The sequence below is a fragment of the Pelophylax lessonae genome (genome assembly GCF_965119305.1).
Source record: "Pelophylax lessonae genome assembly, chromosome: 5".
Classification (NCBI taxonomy): domain Eukaryota; kingdom Metazoa; phylum Chordata; class Amphibia; order Anura; family Ranidae; genus Pelophylax; species Pelophylax lessonae.
This window is the reverse complement of record NC_138772.1, coordinates 445,869,700-445,891,174: the sequence shown is the minus strand read 5'-3', so window position 1 is coordinate 445,891,174 and position 21,475 is coordinate 445,869,700. Positions and strand designations below refer to the sequence as shown.

Here is a 21,475-nt window from a genome sequence, read left to right as displayed (position 1 = left end):
GAAGGTAATATTGGGCGTATGCTATAGGCCCCCCAACCAGAGGGAGGAGGGGGAGGTGGACCTCATGTTACAGATAGGATTGGCAGCAAGGATGGGAAATGTCATTATAATGGGGGACTTTAATTATCCTGATATAGACTGGGCAGAAGGAACCGCGCATTCAGCCAAGGCTAGGCAGTTCCTAAATGTTTTGCAGGACAATTTCATGGGTCAGATGGTGAATGCACCGACAAGAAACAATGCGGTACTTGACCTACTGATTACCAACAATACAGACCTGCTCACGGATATAGAAATACGGGACAACTTAGGGAACAGTGACCATAGGTCAATTGGTTTCAGTATTAATTACAGTAATAGGAAACACAAGGGTAATATAAGGACACTGAATTTCAAAAGAGCCAATTTCCCTAAACTGCGCTCGCTGCTAGAAAATATCAAATGGGATAGAACCCTGGGAACAAAGAACACGGAGGAAAAATGGGAGTGCTTCAAGAGCATACTTAACAAGGGGGTGGGCCAGTGCATTCCACAGGGAAATAAATTTAAAAGAGCAAAACTAAACCCTGGGTGGCTAAACTCCAACATAAAAATGTATATTAGAGCTAAAGAAAAGGCCTTCAAAAAATACAAGACTGAGGGGTCATTGGCAGCATTTAAGCACTACAAAGAGTGTAATAAGAAATGTAAAGATGAAATCAGGGCGGCTAAAATAGAACACGAGAGACATATAGCGGAGGAGAGTAAAAAGAACCCCAAGAAGTTCTTTAAGTATATAAACAGTAAGAAAGCGAGGCCAGAACACATTGGCCCCATAAAAGATGATAAAGGAAAAATGGCCACAGAGGACAGAGAAAAGGCGGAAGTGTTAAATAATTTCTTTTCTTCAGTCTTCACAAAGGAATCGGGGGGCTACACGAACCTTGCTTGTGAGGCCGAACTAAATAATACACCTCAGGAAGTGCCGCCATGGCTAACAGAGGATAGACTTAGAGCTAAACTAGAGAAACTTAACATAAATAAATCCCCGGGACCGGATGGCTTGCACCCAAGGGTTCTTAATGAGCTCAGCCAGGTGATTGCCAGACCATTATTCTTGATCTTTAAGGATAGTTTACAGACGGGTATGGTGCCAGCTGATTGGAAAAAAGCCAACGTGGTACCAATATTTAAAAAGGGGCCGAGATATATCCCGGGTAACTATAGGCCGGTCAGCCTAACATCAGTAGTCTGCAAAATCTTGGAGGGGATGATAAGGGACCACATACAAGACTTTAGTAATGAAAACGGTATTATAAGTAGTAATCAGCATGGATTCATGAAAAATCGTTCATGCCAAACCAATCTATTAACCTTCTACGATGAAGTGAGCTGCCACTTAGATAAAGGTAAGCCTGTGGATGTGGTGTATCTGGACTTTGCAAAGGCCTTTGACACCGTTCCCCACAAATGCTTACTGTACAAACTAAGGAAGGTAGGTATGGACCATAAGGTGAGTACCTGGATAGAGAACTGGCTCCAGGGGAGAGTCCAGAGGGTGGTGATTAATGGGGAGTACTCTGAGTGGGCGGGTGTGGAAAGTGGGGTCCCCCAGGGTTCTGTCCTGGGACCAATCCTGTTTAATTTATTCATAAATGAGCTAGAGGAGGGGATATCTAGTACAATCTCAGTATTTGCAGATGATACTAAATTAGGCATGCCAATATCTTCTATGCAGGATGTGGAAATCTTGCAAGCAGACCTGAACAAAATAACGGGGTGGGCAACTACATGGCAGATGAGGTTTAATGTAGAAAAATGTAAAGTAATGCACTTGGGGGCCAGTAACCAGAAAGCAAGCTACTCACTAGGGGGGGAACCTCTGGGTGAGTCTAGGATGGAAAGGGACCTGGGGGTACTGGTAGACAACAGGCTTGGAAGTGGCATGCAATGCCAAGCCGCTGCAAGCAAAGCCAACAGAATACTGGGTTGTATAAAAAAGGGGATTCACTCCAGAAATAAAGAGATTATTCTTCCACTCTACAAAACTCTGGTCCGGCCACATCTGGAGTATGCTGTCCAGTTCTGGGCACCGGTCCTCAGGAAGGATGTGCTGGAACTGGAGAAAGTCCAGAGAAGGGCAACAAAAATAATTAGGGGAATGGAGGACATCAGCTATGAGGAAAGACTACAAGCACTGAACTTATTCTCTCTGGAGAAGAGACGATTGAGGGGGGATATGATATCAATGTACAAATACTGTACTGGTGACCCAAGCATAAGGAACAAACTATTCAGAGTAAGGGAATACAATAAGACACGTGGCCACTCACTAAAACTTGAGGAAAGGCGGTTTAACCTTAAAGTGCGTAAGGGGTTCTTCACTGTAAGAGTAGTAAGGATGTGGAATTCTCTTCCGCAAGCAGTCGTATCAGCGGGGAGCCTTGATAGTTTCAAAAAACTATTGGATGGACACCTTAAAGACCACAACATACAGGGGTATACAATGTACGGTTAGCAAACACACACACACATCATAGGTTGAACTGGATGGACTTGTGTCTTTTTTCAGCCTCACTAACTATGTAACTATGTAACTATGTAACTATGTAGTATCCCAAAAGTGTTTTAATAATAAAGGATTTAAAACACTCACAAGAATTGCTTATCTGTTATTTGTAGATGTAGATCCTCCAAAGCTCTTCTTGCAGGACCGCTCTCATTCATTCCAACTGCTAGGGCAGGGAGATAGCTGCTTCAGGAACCTAGAGGAGACCCTGGAAGCCATGCTGACCAGCGTGGAACGCATGGCAAAAGTGACTTCACCGGAAGGATCAGAGGAACCAATTGGAAATAGGAAACACAAGGCTACGTACTCGGAGCAATCGGCTCCTTCTACAGGCCTGGTGAGCCGCAGGTGGTTCCATGCTTTTCTTTTTTATCCTCAACTATTATGGACTAGATACTGTTAAACGGATCATCCTTTCATAGTGTCTACAAACTATGGTGTATAAACATAAATTTTTTTTCTATTTCTACTATTAATGGCGGCTTTCAGTGACTTATAGCGAGGACTGTGATATTGCGGCGGACATTCTGACACTGACATTTTGACACTTTGTGGGAACCAGTGACACTAATATAGTGATCAGTGCTGAAAATATGCACTGTCGCTGTACTAATGGCACTGGCTGAGAAGGGGTTAAACATCTAGGGCGATCAAAGGGTTAAACGCGTGCCTAACCAGTGTTTTTGTGTACAATGTGTGGTGTTTTTAGTAAGAAATGTGCTGGATTTTATTTCCTGCTTTGCTGGGAAACAAAATCTACCATATCCGTGCAGACAGGACAGAGCTCTGCCTTGTTTACATAGGCAGAGCTCCGTCCTGTGTCTCTCCTCGTGGATCAACGGGTGCCAACAGACATCCATTGCTGGCACCCATTGATTGGCATCTGCTGTGACTAATTACTCTGACCCCCTCCCCCCCATGCAGAAGTGCAGTATAACATACATTTCACATCACGGCAGACTTTTGTACAAAAAGTCATCCCCTTCAGTGCTGCAATATCAGCGCTCCCCTCCGTCGCTGGTGCTTCCATCTTCTCCTGGAGTCTTCGGCCTTTTGACTGCCCAGTGTCAGGTAATGCAACTCCTGCACATGAGTTACTTTTTAATGAGAAACAATTGTGCTCAGGCTGACTGAGCTGCACATGCACAGCACAGTGTACAATTATAGAGAAAATCACTTATAGGCAGGTAGAGGGTGGCTCGCCTATGCAGAGGTTTTGCAGCCAGGCTATTTACAGCCTACAGGTATAGAATGATGAGGCTGAAGAGTGGATTGTAATGCGCCTGGAATGCTGCAGTGCAAGGGGCGTTTGTGTAAAATGTCCTTAAAGTAGAATTCCAGCTTCATCCTAACTACTCTTAAAACTGTTCCCTCCCCCTCATAACACCCATGCTAACTAACCTGTTTTTAAAAGATCAGTCCAGTATGGTCCAGTCACATGATCCTGCTCTCCTATGTTAGCCAGCGCTGCTGCAGGGGAGAGAAGGGAGCCATTGTAGCCTGAGATGACGTCACCGCTCCAGTCATAACTGGCCATTGTTGGAGCGCTCTCTCCTGCAGCAGTGCTAACTGACACGGGAGAACCAGAGTGGGCTTGAACAAAAGGTAAATATATGTATTTTTTTTTTTTTTTACATAGGTAAAGTGCCAAATATCAGGAGGCATCAGCCAGTTTAATAGAAATGGGCTGACATTCGGCTTGTGTATACAGCAGCCAGTCCAACAGAAACCGTCCGTTTTCTGTTGAATGGGGCATGATCGAAAAAAAGTCTGCCGATCAGAGCTTTTAGCTAATGGCTAAGAGCGCTAACCGGTGTTTTCTGGCGGGGGGGGGGGGGGTTGTCCCCCTGCCAGAACACAATAGCTCAGCGGGTAGATCGCTGTACTAACATTGGATAGTTAGTAGTACTTAGTACAGTGGCTCGGACCAGAGCTGTCATGTTTTTTTTTTTTTTCGTTTAGCCCACTGGGTTGTACGAAAAAAAAACAGATAGTGTTTACTAGGCTTTAGTTAAGAGTTAGGAGGGGGGAGGTGACAGTTATAAGACTAGTTAGGATGAAAATGAAATTCCACTTTAAAGGCGAGCTATTTCTTTATTTTTATACAGGATTTATATAGTGCCAACAGTTTGCGCAGCATTTTACAATACAACAACAACATTTAATACAAGAGGGTTAGGAGGACGCTGCTCCTGGAAGCTTGCAATCTAATAGGGAGGGGGGCCTTTAGGGCCTATTAAGAAGTTTTCTGTTCTCACTATTCTTGGCGTTCCCCAGCGGTTTTCATTTTCTTCCACTAGACTTTTCAGGCTCTGTTGCATTGTCCTGGAAGGCGTTGAGTGATGGAAATCAAGCAAAGGCCAAGTTCAACCTAATAAATGCACCCGCATTTACACAGTGGGGCTTGGCACCATGTCACGTGTTGGGCCCCTTTCAGACAGGGTGGACTCCGTCAAGCGTATCTGCCTGCTAATATGGGGATCTGTCCGCTGATTCCCTCTGAGCAGGCAGGTGACAGGTCTGTGGACATGGACACAGCCCACTGTCCACTATGGGGTGGTCAGATGGAAACTGACTACCTGTCAGTTTCCATCCAACTGTCATCCAATCTAATGCACAAGATGGATGGGGAACAAATCACACATGTCCCCTGACACCCGCCGCTCCATAGAGCGAAATGGATGGTCCGATCGTGTCCGCCTGGAAAACTCACATGTGGACCCGATCTGTCTGTCAGTGTGAAAGGGGCCTTACACACTAAATATTGATGTACCATGGAGTAAAAGGTAGACTTGGCCGATCATTTACTTCCAGGGCTTGTTCACTTGGAGTGTTTTGTTTCCAGCTGAGCTTGTTACAAAGGCGGGGCCCATAAAATTAAACTAACAAATGGTTCAGAAGACACTTCCACTTTCAGTATTCATGGCTTTAGCTCAAACTTCTATTTAACTATACCCATTCTTCCCTTATTGGGATCTCTCATCAGGGGGGATTTGGGCCACTGGCCCAAGTAACACAGGAGCTGGATGTGTTTGTGTAAGAGGTGCAGGCCGAATGAAATCAGAATGCCTATCTGCCACTTGGTCGGGTCAGGGGCTCAGGAAGTGCTAAAGTCCGAGGATCAGCATGATGACCAGGCAGCTAGCATTTTCAGAGAGATCAGCAGTTTTATTGTCTGTATTTCTCTGATCTTAGCTTGTTTAATCTAACCATATCTGGTTGTTGATTATAATACAGGTGAAAATACATTTATTCTGATTAATATAGTGTTAAATGAAATATTGTCTATGTGTGGAATCGATGATGTTTACAGATGATAACACTTTAACAGGAAGAAGTACATCCTTTAAAACTGTGATTACACCAAGCTACAGGGCATCTGACAGCACAAATAGCTTGATTGTTGTAGAACAGAATCCATTCTCTGTTCACTTCCCTTTTCTTCTGCAGCTAACAGCATTTTAGGTCAATTTATAAATCGTGTTTCTTTACTTCGTCTGTTGTTGAAAGCAGGAAGTGCTAATCGGCTGGTGAGAATGTCATGGTGCCACAAACCCTGCTCTGCACTGAGACCATGACCTTTCAGAACCTCCAAACCTTCAGGGATAAGTAGGTGACAATTGTCAGAGCTATGATTGAGGTGGGCTGACTTCTCAAACCATTTTCTTATTGTACATATACTTCATATTTTTTTCACTCTACTATAGCTGGTTAGTATGACTCTTTTTGGTTTACTTTTTGGCTTTAGATGGAATTGAAGCAGATTTCAGCAGTTAATGTATGTGGCAGCCACCAAGCCATGAATACCTTTACCCATTTAAATATGCAATATATCTGCCTACACACAATGAAGGCTGCTGCTATGTGGGTGACTTATTGGTTCATTGGGTAACCCTTGACATCAGTGATAATCAGGGCACATTGTTCTTAGGTCTACTGTAATATGTAAAATAGCCTCCCTCAGTACAATGTTCTTTCTGGTATTTGGGGGAATTATTTTATTGAAAATGTGATGCTGACAAGCAGACACTCTTAGTAGCTGTAGTTCTATAGATGTGGTTTCATTCTGAAGACTTAAAAATTACATTTTTTCCCTTTTTTTTATTTATATATCCTTTTCAATTGACACATTCAAATCTCGCTGTTCTTTAAGTATTATGATACCCATATCACAAGATGTCAATTACCCAACTGTTTGGGAAAAAAGTTGATTGGGGAGATTAGAAAACATCTTCCGGTTGCTTCTGACCCCCCACCTCTTCCCCAGTTAAAGTGGAATTTTAGCTTAAAAATGCAGACTTGTACAAATAAATAAATAAAAACATCTATACTCACCCTATGACCGCTGATTACTTCTCATAGTAGAGAGCGGTAACTGTCAGTCACAGCTCTCCCCTCTGCCTTTCCAACACTCACTGGAGCACCGAGCAGGAGAGGGGGTGGGCACAACTGGCTTTGGCATTCAGCCATGTGTTAAGAGCCGAAGCCAGTTAACAATTTAACAGCTGGGTGGATCCTGACAATATGGTTAGGATCCTTCCAGAGCCTGGAGGGGCTCTGTGATGTCAGCCAACAGTGAGTTTTAGCCTGCTGTCAGCTGATTCGGAGTCATAGGAGAGCAAATGTAAGTGCACTGCTGCGACCCAGAAAAGAAGTATGTCTAAAAACTTTTAGGAAAGCCATATCATGAGACTGTTCCCCTCCCCTGACAGCTCCCTTTTCTCATATCCACAATATAAGGGGGAGATGTTCTGTGGTCCAGCAGGGCTGGTAACACAGCTTTGCATTTCAGCGCAGCAGAGGCAGCATTGTCGGCTCATTACAAGAAGTTAGGAGCTGGAATTTCTTGCAGAATGAAAGGGTATTTTTCTGTACCTGCAGCATTTTCCTGTACCTGCAGCTGGGACAGTTCAGAGGCTATCCATTATGGAATATACTAGCCCTGACTGTCCCGGGGGTATTTTTATTGAAAAAAAACATTTCCGAGGCCGGAACTCCACTTTAATTGACACTCACACTCCCGCTGCTATCAATCTGCGGAGGGAGACCGCGACGAAAGATGCGGTTCTCATGCTTATAGCTGGATCTAATTAGGCTCAGGTAAGAATAAGAGGGGGCTGGGGGGATCCTGCATCAGAGAAGTTTTTCACCTCAATGCATAGAACCACTTTAAGATGTGGTAATACTTATTTGGGATTCCTTGGTAGAAGTAGATTCAACCTCTGATATAAAATAATCCAAGTATATGTAAAGATATCAGCAGCATGCAAAACATTACACAAATAAAATCACTTCTCAATTTATTACATAAAAGCCGAACTTGGCTATATCTGAGCACCACAAATTGAAAACGCTATTTAATTCTTTTTTAATATTCAAAGCAAACTCGCCCATCCATCCATTTCTCCATGCTTTATTTTGTTGGGAAATCACTTTTAAATCACCCCCCCCCCCCTCCCCCAGCATTTCTAGCTGTGCACATCTTGAGTAAGGGCTGATGATTCCTGTAGCATTTACCTCCTGAAATCCATCTGCCGGTAGATCATCTGCATGTAGGCAGGAGGGTGTGCTTAGCTGGAAAAGACCTTCCTCCCCTCCTCAAGATTAAAGAAAACAAAATTAGCCATATAGGCTTCTGGGATGTATGACATGATTGTGGCCTAGGCCAGAAACCAGGAAGCAACAAAAGAAATAAAAAAAAAAAAAAACACCACAAGGTTTAAATTAACTATAATATACCCTCCTCTTTATTTACTAATGCTAGCAGCATAAGGAATAAAAATAGCTAAAAGTATTTCAAAATGCTACTCATTCTGCATTTGTGTACATATTTCTAGAACAAGTTGAAGTTCCAAACTGCTGACTGGCGCAAAAAAGTTAGTTGTGTGTTCCTTCCATCCTGCAGGTCAGAGCCTACTAGTTTGGACTTTACCTCTAATGAATAATCCAGGACAGTACATCTGGAGGCCCATCAAAGGATTTTGTTTTTTGGTGGCTCTAAGAAACAAACCAATTGACTGAGTTTTGCATAATGTGAGTAGTATCTCTGTTACCGAGTGTAATTTGTTCATTTTAACCCCTTTTGTGATCACGTTCTAGCCGAGTGACATCTACAGCACAGGCTCCACCTTGGAAGGAGGCCGTCCTGATGTCCTCCCGTGCTCGCACTGCCTGCGCACCCCCTGGGTGCTCATCGGCAGCGATCTGTGGCAATCGATGGGTCCTTTGGATGCAGATGATCACAAGTAGGGGGTAAAGAGCCAATCATGACGACTCTTTACCGCGTGATAAACTGTGTCCAATCACAGCTGATCACAGATGTATACAGGATATGCAGGTTATTGGCAATCCTCTCCTCAAGCTGACAGGGTGGGAGGAGAGCCAAAAACTGACAAATCCACACGGGACATCTGCACTGACAAAACAGGGCACTGATCATCATTGTCCTGATTATAAGTGCCGCCTATCAGTACTACCCATCAGCGCACATTAGTGAAGAAGAAAAATGACTTCTTTACCAAATTTTTTAACCGAAACAAAGAAAACTTTTTTGCTGATTTAGCAAAAAATGAAAAACCCGAATGCTAAGCAGGGAATGAAACTACATCCCCAGTAAAAGCAGCACACAATACACACACACATACTTAATAGGCACATATTTAACCCCTCGATGTTAACCCCTTCCTGCCCAGTGTCTTTAGTACAGTGACCGTGCATATTATTAGCTCTGATCACTGAAATAAATGTCACTGCGGGAACTAACTGCCACTAACATCACCAAAGTGTCAGTGTAAGGTTGCCCAATGTTGATCCCGCTATTAGTCGCTGATCATGGCCATTACTAGTATAAAAATAAATACAAATTCCAGTATATATCCCATAGTTTGTAGAGGCTGTAATCTTCACGCAAACCAATCAATATACACTTATTGGGATTTTTTTTTTTTACCAAAAACATGTAGGGGAATACATATTGCCTAAATTTGTAAAGAGATTTTTTTTTTTTCTGGGGAATGTTTTATAGCAGAAAGTCAAAAATAAGTTGTTTTTTTTTTTTGGGTCTTTCTTCTTTTATAGAATAAAAAATAAAAGCCCGGAGGTGATCAAATACACTAAAAGAAAGCTTTATTTGTGTGAAAAAAAAAATTGAGGTTTCTCTTTCATTCATTGACGGACACACCTCCTCATCTTCTTGACTTCGTGGGTTATACTGGCCCCTATAGAAGTAGGACACTAGGTAGAAAATAACTTTACTATGCCTATGGGGCAGTCTCAGGGGGTATACTCCCACTCTCTCCTATATCTCCTATAGATAGTCAGTGGTAAGGACCTAGTTCCTTGCTGGGATCTCTGGTCCTGGCAATTTTTTTCTTTTTAAAGCGGAGCTCCGGCCACAGAATCGTTTTTTTTTGTTTTATCAATACCTCCCAAACTGTCACCCCGCCCCCCCCCCCTTCATACATCAACTAATCCTGTTTTTTACAGTATAATAATCGATTGGCAATTAGAAAATCTTACTTTATAAAAAGTCTCCCATCTTTGTCCGGGTTCCCCTGAAGCCGCTGTGTTACTGAATGCCCTGCTTCCTGGTTCGAGAAGGAGAGGAATTCTCGCGCATGCCCAGTACTATGCGATCGGCATAGTATAGGGATGCCTATCATCGTGTTTTTTCCTGTTTGGAAATAACGCGATGAGAGGAGCGGCCGGCTGCCTACGTCACTGCCCATTGCATCCTGGGAGCGACGAGTAAAAGCTCCCAGGACTCATTGCGGGACAGGAAGTGACGGCGCGTGCCGCGGAAGGAGGAAGTGGATGGAAAGGTGAGTATATTATCCTCTGTCATAAGGTAAGTAAAAAAAAAAAAACGCCGGGAATATCCAATTCTTGCTCAGGTAAGGATAAGGAAGCGGATGCCATAAAATCTAAAGGCATGATTTTGTGGCCAGAACTCCGCTTTAAATTGATTTTTTTTTTCCCTTGTTATTATTTTGTTCCTGTGTGATCTTTGAGCTGGAGTACGAGCGGGTCCCTGGTTTGGTGACTTCATTCTCTGGCACTTTGTCAGGACATGTTGTCTCCAGGGGTGTCCGGTATGGATTTAAGCGGACAATGCCATTGCCGGGACCTAGGTCAATCACCAGGGGGGCACGAGACGTGTCCTAGAGGCTCAGGAAGTAGCCGGCGTTCTAAGGTGGGCAGAATGATTAGTTCTAGCCCTCTCTGCTGTGCACATTCCAGGGGTGTAAAATTGGCAGGCGGATTACCTCAGTCGACAGACGTTGGACCCACGGGAAATGGTCATTTCATCCGGAGGGGTTTCATCAGTTGTGTCTCTGGTGGGGTACTGCCAAGGTGGATCTGTTGGCCTCTCACCAGAAAAGTGCAGAGGTTTGTGGCACAGTCTCTGGATCCTCTAGCCAACGCCACACACACATTGATGGCTCCTCGGAGTCTGTATCGTCTGATTTACGTTTTTCCTCCTCAAGCTTCTGCGCATGATCAAGGCAGAAGGGATTTCTGTCATCCTAGTGGCTCCAGACTGGCCTCGCCGGTCTTGGTACGCCGATCTGGTACGGCTGGTTGCCGATGCTCCTTGGAGACTTCCTCTCAGTGAAGATCTGTTGTCGCAAGGGCCAATCTTCCATCCTGCTTGGCTGTTGAAAGCCAGGTGCTGAAGGATAGAGGGTTGTCTGACTCGGTGATTCCTACGCTGGTAAAATCTACTTCTAGGAAGATTTACCATTGTACTTGGAAGACCTACATTGCATGGTGTGAATCCCTCAGGGTTCACACTTGCTCCTTTTTGGTAACTCTGATCTTGGCTTTCCTCCAACAAGGGGTAGAGCAGCGCCTGGCCTTAAGCACCATTAAGGGCCAGGTTTCAGCTTTGGCAGTTTTCTTTCAACATCCGTTGGCCACACACTTCTTGGTGCATGCCTTTCTCCAGGGAGTGAGACATTTGGCCGCCATTGCCCATTGTCCATTGCCACCATGGGACCTTAATTTGGTGTTATCAGTTCTCCAGAAGCCTCCCTTTTGAAAACATTCAGGAGGTTCCCCTGCTTACATTGTCCCAGAAGGTGGCCTTTTTGGTAGCTATTACTTCTGCGCGCAGGGTATCTGAGCTGGCAGCGCTGTCTTGTTCACCTTACTTGGTGGTTCACAGGGATAAGGTGGTTCTTAGTCCATGTCCGTTCTTTCCAAAGGTCATCCGATTTTAATTTGAATGGAGACATCGTGTTGCCCTCCCTGTGTCCCAGGCCTAAGCAACTTAAGAAAATTGCCTTGCATTCCCTGGATGTGGTTTGGGCAATAAGGATGTACCTGGCAGCTACTGAGTCTTTTAGAAAGTCGGACTCACTGTTTGTCTTCACAGATGGACCTCGCAAAGGGTTGGCTTCTTCTGCTGCCAACATTTCCAGATGGCTCAGGAAGACTGTCGTTCAGTCTTATTCCATTAAGGATCAGGTTCCTCCTTTCCCTGTTAAGGCACACTCTATTCGGGCGCTTAGTGCCTCCTGTGCCTTCCATCATCAGGCCTCAGTGGTGCAGGTCTGCAAGGCGGCTACCTTGTAGTCTGTGCACACGTTCACAAAATTTTATAAGGTGGATGTGTTCTGTGGATGCTTCCTTTTGGCCGCAAGGTTTTGCAGGCTGCTGTTTAGAGGACTTGAGGGTGTTTTAATTTTTTTCAGGTGGGCTTCAATTGTTTTATGGTTGAGCTCCAAGTTACCTGGTTGGCTTTTTTTCTTGCTGTTCCCACTGATGTTTGACACTGCTTCGGGACATCCCGCATAGTCAAGAAGATGAGGAGCTGTGTCTGTCAATGAACACAAGAGAAAATGGGATTTTTGACTTACCGTAAAATCAATTTCTCTGATGTTCATCAACAGACACAGCACCCACCCCTGTATGTAGTTGGGTTTTTCTCTTCTGACAATGCTTGTAACAAAACTGAGTAACTATAGCAGTGAGTGGGAGTATACCCCCTGGGACTGCCCATAGGCATAGTCAAGTTATTTTCTGCCTAGCGTCCTACTCCTGTAGGGGGCAGTATAACCCACATTGTCAAGAAGATGAGGAGCTGTGTCTGTCAATGAACATCAGAGAAATGGATTTTACAGCAAGTCAAAAATCCCACTTATTTTTGTTTGAGTACAGCATTGCATGATAGTGTAAGTATCAGTTAAAGTAGCGCAGTGCCACATAGAAAAAAAATGTCCTGGTCATGAGGGGGGTAAAACCTTCTGGAGCTGAAGTGGTTATTTAGTCCAGAATCTTTAAAGCTTGTTTAAACTATGAGACAAAAAGGGGGTGGAGAGCTGAAATAACACTCTGCAGAGCTCAGTGAGGAGAGCGCTGATTGGAGGGGAGGGATGGGACAGGACAGGGACCCCCATCACACAGCAACAGAGATGAAACAATCAGCTGGAGGTCCCTCCTCTGTCACCATTTTTCTCTTGGTGTCAGTAAAACTTGTCAGAAGGGATTCATGGTAATAGCAGAGGAATGAAGCAGCAGATAGAAATGACACTAAAGCCCCGTACACACGTACCGAATGTCGGCCGAACGATCGGCCGTCTTTTGTCCGGTGCTGTCCTGTCGGTTGAAAAGTGATAAAGACTGCACACGAATTTTGTCGGCCAACAACAGCTGACTGCAGAAGTGATGCCATGTGATGGTTAACTTTCCGTGTGTTTTTTCTTCTCTGAGCATGCCCAGTCTTGCTCATCTGCTGTTAGTCGGCTGAATTCTGTACTGACTGGCAAACCATCGGCCGTTCTGGTGACGGCCAACAAAAATTTTATAGCCTGCACACCCGATTCTGTTCGGCCGAAAAGTCGCAGTCGATTGTCGGAAGCATCATACTAACAAGCCGACAATCGGCCGATCGTTCGACGGCCGACAATCGCTACGTGTGTACGGGCCTTTAGTGCTCATAAAGTGCTACTAAACCAGGAGCCTGCATTCACTATATCTGGTCTCCCACAGTGTACAAAAAGTGGAAATGCAGATATTTTAGTAAATACAAATGGCTAAATACCTTTCCCCTTCAGCAGGTTAGGTTCCACAGTGAGTATAACAAGCATGCTTTACTCCATATAAAGACTGATTTTACTGTTGTGGGTTTCATAACACTTTAAATGAGACAAGTACACACTATAGAGGGATATGCTTTGTTCATATTTCATGTCTGAGGTTTACAACCGCTTTACATAATCCACCCTAGCAGGGGGATTGTTGGTTTTTTCAACTTTCTTTAAGATCCCAAGGTGTTCAGACAAAGTAGCAGTTGGAGGGCTGAGACAAACCCTTTAACACTAGCAGGTGTCTTTACAATGATTCGCTTTTACTTATGTAAAACCTTTATCCCAAAAGGAAAAAAAGTTTGGTGTAACTGCTTATAAAGTGTTAGCTGGAGTTTGGCTTGAACTGCTTGCTGCCGCGTGTGTGTGTGTGTGTGTATGTGGTCTCAGCAGCAAGTGGTTATACCAGGATTGTGGCTGCAGCTGCCTTTGGATAATTTTAGGCACCGTAGTTTGTCACCATTTCACAGGTGCGTGCAATTTTAAATCCTGACATGTTTGGTATCTATTTACCCGACACAACATCCCTGCAGGGGGAGCCATCCTGGCCAGGAGAACACAATGATTATTGCGAGCAGCTACAGTGACTAGTAATAATCGCATTACAAATCTGACAGGCTGGTTGTAACAAAGAAATGGCCCCTGCCCCCATCTATAACTGGCCTTCACAGCAAGGAGCACATGGAAGGGCAAACACATGAAAGACTAAACCAGAGAAAGTTCCCAGCTCAACTCACCAACCAGTCCGCTTACCAACCGAATTAACCTGTCTAACAATATGCATTTGTAGCAGCATTTCCAGGCATTGGGCCTGCCACGGTCACCGGTGACACCTTCAGCCCATTTAAGCTGAATACCCAAGTGTGAGATTTGAGTCAAAGACCAGTCTGGCATCTTTGTTTTGTTTATTTGATATTGGGGATGGGAGAAGGGAATGAGTGGGATACTCCTCTGGCTCAACTAGGTGCAAAACGGGACACTTAAAGAAAAATGCCTTTCAGCGCTGTCTTGACGCCAGCTGGGTGCTGACCAATGCTTGCTGACGCTTGAAAAACGCTGACTTGCTGAACTATACTTGAAACTGACTTCTGACACTCTGGTTAGCGCAAAAGTCCTGAACACTGCTAACTCCAGTCCTGCCTGACTGAGGTAGCCTCTGTATACTGCTTCTGCAACTCTCAATACTGCACACTGAACACTTCAGGGCCCAACTGCTGGCTCCCCCTCTACACTTCCGCATCCACACACTGGCACCCCCTCTACACTTCCACATCCACACACTGGCACCCCCTCTACACTTCCGCATCCACACACTGGCACCCCCTCTACACTTCCGCATCCACACACTGGCACCCCCTCTACACTTCCGCATCCACACACTGGCACCCTCTCTACACTACCGCATCCACACACTGGCACCCCCTCTACACTTCCGCATCCACACACTGGCACCCCCTCTACACTTCCACATCCACACACTGGCACCCCCTCTACACTTCCGCATCCACACACTGGCACCCCCTCTACACTACCGCATCCACACACTGGCACCCCCTCTACACTACCGCATCCACACACTGGCACCCCCTCTACACTACCGCATCCACACACTGGCATCCCCTCTACACTTCCGCATCCACACACTGGCACCCCCTCTACACTTCCGCATCCACACACTGGCACCCCCTCTACACTTCCGCATCCACACACTGGCACCCCCTCTACACTTCCGCATCCACACACTGGCACCCCCTCTACACTACCGCATCCACACACTGGCACCCCCTCTACACTACCGCATCCACACACTGGCACCCCCTCTACACTACCGCATCCACACACTGGCACCCCCTCTACACTACCGCATCCACACACTGGCATCCCCTCTACACTACCGCATCCACACACTGGCACCCCCTCTACACTTCTGCATCCACACACTGGCACCCCCTCTACACTTCCGCATCCACACACTGGCACCCCCTCTACACTTCCGCATCCACACACTGGCACCCCCTCTACACTACCGCATCCACACACTGGCACCCCTTTACTCTTCAGGGTCCACACACTGGCACCCACTGGTACACTTCAGGGCCCAAACTCTGGCACCCCCATTACACTTCAGGGTCAACACTGGCACCCCCTTATACACTTGCTTCCTGCACCGTCTAGCTAGCTCCTGGATCCCTCTGACCTTCCCGGGAATGGTCCCCTCTCACTAGGCAGACCCCCAGGGGCAGTTTGCAGTACTCACGAACTGGGAATGCTTTCCTGAAACTGGACCCCTCTCCGCTGGTCCTCGGGACACACCGGATCCTCTCTGCAGCTCAGCTCAGCCCTTTATCCCCTCAGACAAGCCGGCTGGGACACCCAATTACTCTGACAGGAGGAGAGACAGCCGTACTCTCCCTCCCGGGACTCTGCTTCCCACCCAAGACGCTGCGTCATGCGCTCCCCTCAAACTTATACCCACTCCCAGAATACTGTGCGGCAGAATGGGGTAGATACAGGCCTGAGTGAACCATTGGCTGGGTTTCCTCCACTGCCCAATGAGAACCCTCTCATTAAGTACAGTGTCAACAGCCACACCTGGGAGACATCATGGCCCTGCTGTTAAGCAGACAAGGACCACTATGCTTCACCTAGCCACTACCTTGTAGGGTGCTACACATTAAAAACAGGGGTTTAGTTAGCACACATTTGCAAACGCATGCGTAAGCTGCAAGGCCCCTTCATGGTACCCTGTATTACCTGCAGTCATAATCCTTCTAAATTTATGAGTCTCCACAATGGAAGCACATGTATTCTAATGGATAAATAAGGGGCAGGTAGACCTGGAGGTAGCCCATCCCTCCATAAAGGCGCAGGGGCAGGCTGGTTGTACCCAAACTGATGGATCTACTTGGGGTAAGGTCACCCTGCACATACATGGTTGGAATCTTGGCTTGTCCCTGCTGAATGGCCAGCTGTGAATGGGGCCCTAACTCACTGAAAGCAGAACTTTTTTTTTTTAAATATAGATTTCTTGTAGATGGGGTGAGGAAGTATTATCAGGAAAACTGGACAGTGGTCCGTCCGGGGATTTCCCTTAGGATGATGACATTATTACCAGACAGGAAGTGAGGGGAAATCAGTAATGGGGACACAGGCAGAATATCTCTGATTGTTCTATCCTTTATCTAGTGTCACAATGAAAGTGATTTCTGCACGGCAGGGTGTTGGATCTCCTCATCCACAGTGCTATATCAGACCCACTGAGACTGGGGCAGTGGGCATGGTAGCCAATCAGCTTCTAGCTTTCATTTTCGAAGCTTGACGGATCAAGGTGAAGGTAGAAGCTGACTGGTTGTCTCTCCCCCCGAATGTCATGTAGTTAGGACTTATTATTGGGGGGGGGGGGGGCGGTTATACATCAGCCCCCCTGTTGTGGATGTGCGATGTGGTGGCAGCCATGGGGTGCATTGGGTGAAGGAGGGGGCGGATTAGTTGCATAATAGGCCGTCATTGTGGGAGCTCCTCCCCCCGGAGAGGAGACTGTAAATAAGAGAAGCTGCTCGGAGCGGACTCCGGAGAGTGATCTGTGTGCATAGTAAACACAGGGGGCGCCGCCAGCCAATAGGGCGGCTGTCAGGGAGGGGGCGGGCTCTAGGCTGGTTGACACGGAGGGAGGGGGCGTGTCCGGGTGACATGGGAAGGAAGACGGAGTCCAGCAGCTGATCACGTTTTCAGAGCCGCTTCCTATCGCTGGATCCAGAGAAGGAGGAGGGGAGGAGGAGAACTGGATGTTGTTCCCAGGGAGATGATCCCCGGCACGGATTTCGGCTGAGTGTGATGCCCGGACCTGATCGGAGGTAATCCGGAAACTTTTCCGCTCTGCTGCTGAGTAAGCAGATCGTGCCGTGCAGCTTCACCAACATGGAGCCTCGGCGGGGGTGTTACTGACCTTGCTCGGGGTTTGCCCTTTGACCTCCCCCCCCCGGGGTGAGAGAGCGGTGACCGGGGATCACACATCCCGGGGTCTCTCCTCTACACCCGGAGGAGGGATAGAGACATGATCGGGGGGGGGGGGGGGGGGGACACAAAACATCCTCCGAGCCCAACACAGGAAACACAACTTCTCCCTCTGTGTCATCACCGCCCAGCATTGCGCCTGGCCAATAGAAGGAGGGGGTCCGGTCCAGGGGCTTAGTGTAAGGTCCAATAGGTTAGTGCCTCATCCTGTCCAATAGGAGGGCATGTGATCCAATGTGTTGGAGGACTGGCCAATAGTAGGGTGTCTTGTTGCCCTGGTAACAGGGAAGTATTTATACTGTGTGAAGTATTCCTCTGTACAGTGTAAACACATCTAGAAATGTCACTTCCACTGCTCTGCTTCTCTTTTAATGCTGCTGACAGTGGTTGAGGTGGAGCGTTCGGTTAAGGGGGGCGGTGGTTGAGGTGGAGCGTTCGGTTAAGGGGGGCGGTGGTTGAGGTGGAGCGTTCGGTTAAGGGGGGCGGTGGTTGAGCGTTCAGTTAAGTGGATGGTGGTTAAGGGGGCGGTTGTTGAGGTGGAGCGTTGGGTTAAGGGGTTGAGGTGGAGCGTTCGGTTAAGGGGGACGTTGGTTGAGGTGGAGCGTTGGGTTAAGGGGGCGGAGGTTGAGGTGGAGCGTTGGGTTAAGGGGGCGGAGGTTGAGGTGGAGCGTTGGGTTAAGGGGGGACGGTTGTTGAGGTGGAGCGTTGGGTTAAGGGGGGACGGTTGTTGAGGTGGAGCGTTGGGTTAAGGGGGGACGGTTGTTGATGTGGAGCGTTCAGTTAGGTGGAACGTTGGGTTAAGGGGGACAGTTGTTGAGGTGGAGCATTCGGTTAAGGGGACGTTGGTTGAGGTGGAGTGTTCGGTTAAGGGGGACGGTTGTTGAGGTGGAGTGTTCGGTTAAGGGGGACGGTTGTTGAGGTGGAGCGTTCGGTTAAGGGGGACGGTTATTGAGGTGGAGCGTTCGGTTAAGGGGACGGTTATTGAGGTGGAGCGTTCGGTTAAGGGGGACGTTGGTTGAGGTGGAGCGTTCGGTTAAGGGGGACATTGGTTGAGGTGGAGCGTTCGGTTAAGGGGGACGTTGGTTGAGGTGGAGCGTTCGGTTAAGGGGGACGGTTATTGAGGTGGAGCGTTCGGTTAAGGGGGATGGTTGTTGAGGTGGAGCGTTCGGTTAAGGGGGACAGTTGTTGAGGTGAAGCATTTGGCTAAGGGGGATGGTTGTTGAGGTGGAGCGTTCGGTTAAGGGGGACGGTTATTGAGGTGGAGCGTTCGGTTAAGGGGACGGTTGTTGAGGTGGAGCGTTCGGTTAAGGGGGACGGTTATTGAGGTGGAGCGTTCGGTTAAGGGGACGGTTGTTGAGGTGGAGCGTTCGGTTAAGGGGGACGTTGGTTGAGGTGGAGCGTTCGGTTAAGGGGGACGTTGGTTGAGGTGGAGCGTTCGGTTAAGGGGGACGTTGGTTGAGGTGGAGCGTTCGGTTAAGGGGGATGTTGGTTGAGGTGGAGCGTTCGGTTAAGGGGGACGTTGGTTGAGGTGGAGCGTTCGGTTAAGGGGGACAGTTGTTGAGGTGAAGCATTTGGCTAAGGGGGATGGTTGTTGAGGTGGAGCGTTCGGTTAAGGGGGTAGTTGTCGAGGTTGAGCTTTTACTTAAGCAGACGCTCAGCTGGTTTTCTTTATGGAACCGGAATAACCAGTTTGTCCCCTCCCCCTCCATTAATGATGCCATAGTTTAATGATGATGGTCATGGCCTTCCCATAGTAATTATGCTCATGGAATGTCAGTTCAGTGCAATGTTCAGCAGTGCCGGTGATCAGGGGAGGATGTCCTTTATTCGGTACCTGTCCTGTGTACATGGGGGGGGGGGGGGGTTTGATTCCTATACCAGACACCTGTCCTGTCCTCTGGTGATGAGTGGGGGTCCTATACTAGAGCTCTGTCCTGTGGTGATGGGGGAGGGGGCAGTGGTCAATTACCAGACAACTGTCCTTTATGTGTTGAAGTGGGGGTTGTCTTGTGTTAGTTACCTGTCCATTTCAGGAGGTCTGTATGAGATACCTGTCCTATGGGGATTTGGTGGAGGGATCTGTATCATATCTGTCTTGTGATTTGGGGGGTACTCTGTTTATTATACCTGTCTTGTGGTTATTCAGGGGGATCTGTGTCCTATACTGATCTTGTTGTGGTTGGGGGGAGGATGCCTATATCATTTAACTTTCCTGTGATTAATGGGGGGGGTGCCTGTATACTATACCTGTCTTGTTGTGATTAGTGGCGGAGGGTCTATATAGTTTACCTGTCTTGTTGTTATTGGGGGGGAGGGGGTCTGTATCATTTTCCGGTCTTATGGGGGGGGTGGTCTGTATTATTTACCTGTCTTGTGGTGATGGGGGGGGGGGTGGTCTGTATTATTTACCTGTCTTGTGGTGATGGGGGGGGGGGGGTGGTCTGTATTATTTACCTGTCTTGTGGTGATGGGGGGGGGTGGTCTGTATTATTTACCTGTCTTGTGGTGATGGGGGGGGGGGGTGGTCTGTATTATTTACCTGTCTTGTGGTGATGGGGGGGGGGGTGGTCTGTATTATTTACCTGTCTTGTGGTGATGGGGGGGGGGGGGTGGTCTGTATTATTTACCTGTCTTGTGGTGATGGGGGGGGGGGTGGTCTGTATTATTTACCTGTCTTGTGGTGATGGGGGGGGGGGTGGTCTGTATTATTTACCTGTCTTGTGGTGATGGGGGGGGGTGGTCTGTATTATTTACCTGTCTTGTGGTAATGGGGGGTGCACATGTAATCAATAATGACACCAGCCATTGGATGGTGTGACAGTTTGGTTGAGGTCACATCCAATGTGACAGTTGGCTATCCTGGCATGTGCCGGAATGTAACAGTTTTTTTGAAACTTTAGATTAATCATCACATGTGCCAGTGACTGTGGTCACCAGGACAAATAAGAGGGTGAATCACTTTAAGGGAACACAGCAATACAAATCCATCAGGGGTTCTAACTGGACCCTACTCAATGCAAAACTAAACAAAAACGTTTCTGTAGATGCGCCTCCCCTAGAGCTTTAAGGCAATAATAATACGCTTGTATGCACAGCATATGGGAGTCACAGCCTATATTGAATCATTTTTTAAGTTTCTGGTGCAGCTCTGCATAGGATCCAATCAGCTTTTAGGTTTGTTTTTTTTTTTTTTTTTTAAGCTTAATTGAAAAAGCTGAAGTTAGCAGCTGATTGGCTACCCTGCACTCTCCGGTTTAGTAAATCATCCCCTAGTTGTCTATCCTGGAGTTCAGCTTTAAGTAATTTCTAAAAATCTTGTGTCCTCTTCTCAGTCATGTTGTGGGCGGCCATTTATCAGCTGATCATGTGTTCATCCTATTTACTAGAAGTCTGTGTATCACGTTTCAGTGATGTCACTGGCACATGAAGCAGTGATTGGCTGAATATTCAGGACAAGCTGTGGCAGGATATGGTTCCTCTATAGTGAGTAGTCACTGGTAGCATGAAGAGGACCTGTATTTGGTGACACTTGTCCTCCTCTATAGGCAGCACACATGACGCAGTGTTATCTGCTGCTTTTCTAGTTTTCAGCACTCTGTTAGCAGCGGTTACTTTGTGCTGAGTATGCAGTGACCTCCAAATAACCCCGTATTATACTCTGATTCCATTGCTTGTTCTGTTATTAGCTCACAGTTGCAAGGCTCTGTTATTAAAACCAGCGTGGAGTAAATTTAATATATATATATATATATATATATATATATATATATATATATATGAAAGCAGTATTGGCAGTTGTTGGTTCACACTGTGTTGCCATCTCAGT

The 21,475-nt window shown here is 46.9% G+C and overlaps 1 protein-coding gene across 4 annotated transcripts in view; it reads left to right on the top strand.

Annotated features, from left to right (window-relative positions):
- Positions 1-21,475, top strand: part of NCOA2 (nuclear receptor coactivator 2) — a 244,430-nt gene that overhangs the window by 61,392 nt on the left and 161,563 nt on the right. For 2 of the 4 annotated variants that reach the window (XM_082259563.1, XM_082259560.1), the window contains exon 1: positions 17,341-17,489. The exons of the other annotated variants lie outside the window; for them this stretch is intronic. The gene's annotated coding sequence lies outside the window, so the exon portion shown is untranslated. Of the gene's footprint in view, positions 1-17,340; positions 17,490-21,475 lie in introns of those variants that run through there. 4 annotated transcript variants of the gene reach the window in all.